The sequence below is a fragment of the Ascaphus truei genome, chromosome 7 (assembly GCF_040206685.1).
Source record: "Ascaphus truei isolate aAscTru1 chromosome 7, aAscTru1.hap1, whole genome shotgun sequence".
NCBI classification, from domain to species: domain Eukaryota; kingdom Metazoa; phylum Chordata; class Amphibia; order Anura; family Ascaphidae; genus Ascaphus; species Ascaphus truei.
Genome location: NC_134489.1, coordinates 113459953 through 113467666, shown reverse-complemented (window position 1 = coordinate 113467666; position 7714 = coordinate 113459953).

The window sequence follows — 7714 nt, the reverse complement described above, 5'->3', positions numbered from 1 at the left end:
ATCCCAGCACCTGGAACCCGGACATGTGGGTTCCCAATCCCAGCACCTGGAACCTGAACACGTGGGTTCCCAATCCTAGCACCTGGAACCTGAACACGTGGGTTCCCAATCCTAGCACCTGGAACCCGGAAACGTGGGTTCCCAATCCCAGCACCTGGAACCCGGACATGTGGGTTCCCAATCCCAGCACCTGGAACCTGAACACATGGGTTCCCAATCCTAGCACCTGGAACCCGGACACGTGGGTTCCCAATCCCAGCACCTGGAACCCGATCACGTGGGTTCCCAATCCCAGCACCTTGAACCTGAACACGTGGGTTCCCAATCCCAGCACCTGGAACCCGGACACGTGGGTTCCCAATCCCAGCAACTGGAACCTGAACACGTGGGTTCCCAATCCCAGCACCTGGAACCCAGACACGTGGGTTCCCAATCCCAGCACCTGGAACCTGAACACGTGGGTTCCCAATCCCAGCACCTGGAACCCGGACATGTGGGTTCCCAATCCCAGCACCTGGAACCTGAACACGTGGGTTCCCAATCCTAGCACCTGGAACCTGAACACGTGGGTTCCCAATCCTAGCACCTGGAACCCGGAAACGTGGGTTCCCAATCCCAGCACCTGGAACCCGGACATGTGGGTTCCCAATCCCAGCACCTGGAACCTGAACACATGGGTTCCCAATCCTAGCACCTGGAACCCGGACACGTGGGTTCCCAATCCCAGCACCTGGAACCCGGACATGTGGGTTCCCAATCCCAGCACCTGGAACCCGGACACGTGGGTTCCCAATCCCAGCACCTGGAACCTGAACATGTGGGTTCCCAAGGAAAATGGGACACTCAAAGTAAGCAAGACATGCTGTGAGAAAGCCTTTCCATATGTAAAGCGCTGCATTAGTACACTATATAATATATACTCTATACTGTGCAGAGATAATGAGACTGCCTGAGAGCCCAGTATATGCCTTGTTGCTTTTAGCATTGAGTGTATATATTGTTCTTCTTAATAGCAGCTAATTAGTATATTACAGTATATTACGTCATACATTGTTACTTTAACCCATACACAGAGCACAACACGGAGCGCCCCCTGATGCTGCAGTCATTGGGCTGTCCCCAAAGTGAAGTGACACCCGGAGCGTTAACCCTCTCCGCGCTGGGGAGAAGTAAATAATGACACCCGCTGGGGGAGCACACGGGTTTTAGTAACACGTGCCTTGCATGATCAACACCTTCCGTGCCATGTGTGTGTGTGTGTGTGTGTGTGTGTGTGTGTGTGTGTGTGTACTGTTTGTATGGTGCATGTGTGTACATTATATATATGTGTGTGTGTGTGTGTGTGTGTGTGTGTGTGTGTGTGTGTGTGTGTGTGTGTACATTATATTTGTGTACTGTTTGTGTGGTGCACATGTGGTATATGCGTGATAAGCGTATACATTATGTGTGTGTGTGTGTGTGTGTGTGTGTGTATGTGTGTGTGTGTACTGTACTGTTTGTATGGTGCATGTGTGTACATTATATATATGTGTGTGTGTGTGTGTGTGTACATTATATTTGTGTACTGTTTGTGTGGTGCACATGTGGTATATGCGTGATAAGCGTGTACATTATGTGTGTGTGTGTGTGTGTGTGTGTGTGTGTGTGTGTGTGTGTGTGTGTGTGTGTGTGTGTGTGTGTGTGTGTGTGTGTGTGTGTGTGTGTGTGTGTATAAAGTATATGGGTGTATGATGGGTCTCTTTGTGAGTACTGTTTGTGTTGTGGTGTGTGTGTGTGTGTGTGTGTGTGTGTGTGTGTGTGTGTGTGTGTGTGTGTGTGTGTGTGTGTGTGTGTGTGTGTGTGTGTGTGTGTGTGTGTGTGTGTGTGTGTTAATGTGCATGTGTGTGTATCTGCCTTAGTCTGGCAATAATGACAATACTTTATCCAGACTTCTCCCCAGTGACCTGTAAACCCCAAACTGTTCCATTTACATAACGTGTGCACATATTTCTCAAGTGTATATCTGTGTATCTGTCTGTGTGTGTGTGTGTCAGTGTGTGTGTGTGTCGGTGTGTGTGTGTGTGTGTGTCAGTGTGTGTGTGTCGGTGTGTGTGTGTGTGTGTATGTGTTGCTTTGTGTGTATCTGTTTGTGAGGGGATGGGGTACAGGGAGGGAGGTAAAGGAGAAGGGGGTAGAGTGGGTTGGTAGAGGGGGGGGGGTTGTGGGGTTTGTCTCCATGTGAATCACTAGTTTTGCACACAATCCCAAACTTGTTTTGCACACAATCCCACACTAGTTTTGCACACAATCCCAAACTTGTTTTGCACACAATCCCACACTAGTTTTGCGCACAATCCCTCACTTGTTTTGCGCACAATTCCACACTAGTTTTGCACACAATCCCACACTTGTTTTGCACACAATCCCACACTAGTTTTGCGCACAATCTCTCACTAGTTTTGCGCACAATTCCACACTAGTTTTGCGCACAATCCCACACTAGTTTTGCACACAATCCCACACTTGTTTTGCAGACACAATCCCACACTTGTTTTGTACACAATCCCACACTTGTTTTGCACACAATCCCACACTAGTTTTGTGCACAATCCCACACTAGTTTTGCACAAAATCCCACACTTGTTTTACACACAATCCCACACTAGTTTTGCACACAATCCCACACTAGTTTTTCACACAATCCCACACTAGTTTTGCGCACAATCCCTCACTAGTTTTGCACACAATCCCACACTTGTTTTGCACACAATCCCTCACTAGTTTTGCGCACAATCCCACACTAGTTTTGCACACAATCCCACACTTGATTTTCACACAATCCCACACTAGTTTTGCGCACAATCCCACACTAGTTTTGCGCACAATCCCACACTAGTTTTGCGCACAATCCCAAACTAGTTTTGCGCACAATCCCACACTAGTTTTGCGCACAATCCCTCACTTGTTTTGCACACAATCACTCACTAGTTTTGCGCACAATCCCTCACTAGTTTTGCACACAATCCCACACTTGATTTTCGCACAATCCCACACTAGTTTTGCGCACAATCCCACACTAGTTTTGCGCACAATCCCACACTAGTTTTGCACACAATCCCTCACTAGTCTTGCGCACAATCCCACGCTAGTTTTGCGCACAATCCCACACTAGTTTTGCGCACAATCCCTCACTAGTTTTGCACACAATCCCACACTTGTTTTTCACACAATCCCACACTAGTTTTGCACACAATCCCACACTTCTTTTGCACACAATCCCACACTAGTTTTGTGCACAATCCCACACTAGTTTTGCACACAATCCCACACTAGTTTTGCGCACAATCCCTCACTAGTTTGCGCACAATCCCTCACTTTGTTTTGCACACAATCCCTCACTAGTTTTGCGCACAATCCCACACTAGTTTTGCGCACAATCCCTCACTAGTTTTGCGCACAATCCCACACTAGTTTTGTGCACAATCCCACACTAGTTTTGCACACAATCCCACACTTGTTTTTCACACAATCCCACACTAGTTTTGCGCACAATCCCTCACTAGTTTTGCACACAATACCACACTTGTTTTGCACACAATCCCTCACTAGTTTTGCGCACAATCTCACACTAGTTTTGAACACAATCCCACACTTGATTTTCACACAATCCCACACTAGTTTTGCGCACAATCCCACACTAGTTTTGCGCACAATCCCACACTAGTTTTGCACACAATCCCACACTTGTTTTTCACACAATCTCACACTAGTTTTGCACACAATCCCACACTTTTTATGCACAGAATCCCACACTAGTTTTGTGCACAATCCCACACTAGTTTTGTGCACAATCCCACACTAGTTTTGCACACAATCCCACACTTGTTTTACACACAATACCACACTAGTTTTGCACACAATCGCACACAATCCCTCACTAGTTTTGCGCACAATCCCACACTAGTTTTGCACACAATCCCACACTTGTTTTTCACACAATCCCACACTAGTTTTGCGCACAATCCCTCAATAGTTTTGCACACAATCCCACACTTGTTTTGCACACAATCCCTCACTAGTTTTGCACACAATCCCACACTTGTTTTGCACACAATCCCACACTTGATTTTCACAAAATCCCACACTAGTTTTGCGCACAATCCCACACTTGTTTTGTGCACAATCCCTCACTAGTTTTGCGCACAATCCCTCACTAGTTTTGCGCACAATCCCACACTAGTTTTGCGCACAATCCCTCACTAGTTTTGCGCACAATCCCACGCTAGTTTTGCGCACAATCCCACACTAGTTTTGCGCACAATCCCTCACTAATTTTGCACACAATCCCACACTTGTTTTTCACACAATCCCACACTAGTTTTGCACACAATCCCACACTTGTTTTGCGCACAATCCCACACTAGTTTTGCGCACAATCCCACACTAGTTTTGCGCACAATCCCTCACTAGTTTTGCACACAATCACACACTAGTTTTGCGCACAATCCCACACTAGTTTTGCACACAATCCCTCACTAGTTTTGCGCACAATCCCACACTAGTTTTGCGCACAATCCCACACTAGTTTTGCGCACAATCCCTCACTAGTTTTGCGCACAATCCCTCACTAGTTTTGCGCACAATCCCACACTAGTTTTGCGCACAATCCCTCACTAGTTTTGCGCACAATCCCTCACTAGTTTTGCGCACAATCCCACACTAGTTTTGCGCACAATCACACACTAGTTTTGCACACAATCCCTCACTAGTTTTGCACACAATCCCTCACTAGTTTTGCGCACAATCCCTCACTAGTTTTGCGCACAATCCCTCACTAGTTTTGGGCACAATCCCACACTTCTTTTGCGCACAATCCCACACTAGTTTTGTGCACAATCCCACACTAGTTTTGCACACAATCCCACACTAGTTTTGCGCACAATCCCTCACTAGTTTGCGCACAATCCCTCACTTTGTTTTGCACACAATCCCTCACTAGTTTTGCGCACAATCCCACACTAGTTTTGCGCACAATCCCTCACTAGTTTTGCGCACAATCCCACACTAGTTTTGCGCACAATCCCTCACTAGTTTTGCGCACAATCCCACACTAGTTTTGTGCACAATCCCACACTAGTTTTGCACACAATCCCACACTTGTTTTTCACACAATCCCACACTAGTTTTGCGCACAATCCCTCACTAGTTTTGCACACAAAACCACACTTGTTTTGCACACAATCCCTCACTAGTTTTGCGCACAATCTCACACTAGTTTTGAACACAATCCCACACTTGATTTTCACACAATCCCACACTAGTTTTGCGCACAATCCCACACTAGTTTTGCGCACAATCCCACACTAGTTTTGCGCACAATCCCACACTAGTTTTGCACACAATCCCACACTTGTTTTGCACACAATACCACACTAGTTTTGCACACAATCGCACACAATCCCTCACTAGTTTTGCGCACAATCCCACACTAGTTTTGCACACAATCCCACACTTGTTTTTCACACAATCCCACACTAGTTTTGCGCACAATCCCTCAATAGTTTTGCACACAATCCCACACTTGTTTTGCACACAATCCCTCACTAGTTTTGCACACAATCCCACACTTGTTTTGCACACAATCCCACACTTGATTTTCACGAAATCCCACACTAGTTTTGCGCACAATCCCACACTTGTTTTGTGCACAATCCCTCACTAGTTTTGCGCACAATCCCTCACTAGTTTTGCGCACAATCCCACACTAGTTTTGCGCACAATCCCTCACTAGTTTTGCGCACAATCCCACGCTAGTTTTGCGCACAATCCCACACTAGTTTTGCGCACAATCCCTCACTAATTTTGCACACAATCCCACACTTGTTTTTCACACAATCCCACACTAGTTTTGCACACAATCCCACACTTGTTTTGCGCACAATCCCACACTAGTTTTGCGCACAATCCCACACTAGTTTTGCGCACAATCCCTCACTAGTTTTGCACACAATCACACACTAGTTTTGCGCACAATCCCACACTAGTTTTGCACACAATCCCTCACTAGTTTTGCGCACAATCCCACACTAGTTTTGCGCACAATCCCACACTAGTTTTGCGCACAATCCCTCACTAGTTTTGCGCACAATCCCTCACTAGTTTTGCGCACAATCCCACACTAGTTTTGCGCACAATCCCTCACTAGTTTTGCGCACAATCCCTCACTAGTTTTGCGCACAATCCCACACTAGTTTTGCGCACAATCACACACTAGTTTTGCACACAATCCCTCACTAGTTTTGCACACAATCCCTCACTAGTTTTGCGCACAATCCCTCACTAGTTTTGCGCACAATCCCTCACTAGTTTTGGGCACAATCCCACACTTCTTTTGCGCACAATCCCACACTAGTTTTGTGCACAATCCCACACTAGTTTTGCACACAATCCCACACTAGTTTTGCGCACAATCCCTCACTAGTTTGCGCACAATCCCTCACTTTGTTTTGCACACAATCCCTCACTAGTTTTGCGCACAATCCCACACTAGTTTTGCGCACAATCCCTCACTAGTTTTGCGCACAATCCCACACTAGTTTTGTGCACAATCCCACACTAGTTTTGCACACAATCCCACACTTGTTTTTCACACAATCCCACACTAGTTTTGCGCACAATCCCTCACTAGTTTTGCACACAATACCACACTTGTTTTGCACACAATCCCTCACTAGTTTTGCGCACAATCTCACACTAGTTTTGAACACAATCCCACACTTGATTTTCACACAATCCCACACTAGTTTTGCGCACAATCCCACACTAGTTTTGCGCACAATCCCACACTAGTTTTGCGCACAATCCCACACTAGTTTTGCACACAATCCCACACTTGTTTTTCACACAATCTCACACTAGTTTTGCACACAATCCCACACTTTTATGCACAGAATCCCACACTAGTTTTGTGCACAATCCCACACTAGTTTTGTGCACAATCCCACACTAGTTTTGCACACAATCCCACACTTGTTTTACACACAATACCACACTAGTTTTGCACACAATCGCACACAATCCCTCACTAGTTTTGCGCACAATCCCACACTAGTTTTGCACACAATCCCACACTTGTTTTTCACACAATCCCACACTAGTTTTGCGCACAATCCCTCAATAGTTTTGCACACAATCCCACACTTGTTTTGCACACAATCCCTCACTAGTTTTGCACACAATCCCACACTTGTTTTGCACACAATCCCACACTTGATTTTCACAAAATCCCACACTAGTTTTGCGCACAATCCCACACTTGTTTTGTGCACAATCCCTCACTAGTTTTGCGCACAATCCCTCACTAGTTTTGCGCACAATCCCACACTAGTTTTGCGCACAATCCCTCACTAGTTTTGCGCACAATCCCACGCTAGTTTTGCGCACAATCCCACACTAGTTTTGCGCACAATCCCTCACTAATTTTGCACACAATCCCACACTTGTTTTTCACACAATCCCACACTAGTTTTGCACACAATCCCACACTTGTTTTGCGCACAATCCCACACTAGTTTTGCGCACAATCCCACACTAGTTTTGCGCACAATCCCTCACTAGTTTTGCACACAATCACACACTAGTTTTGCGCACAATCCCACACTAGTTTTGCACACAATCCCTCACTAGTTTTGCGCACAATCCCACACTAGTTTTGCGCACAATCCCACACTAGTTT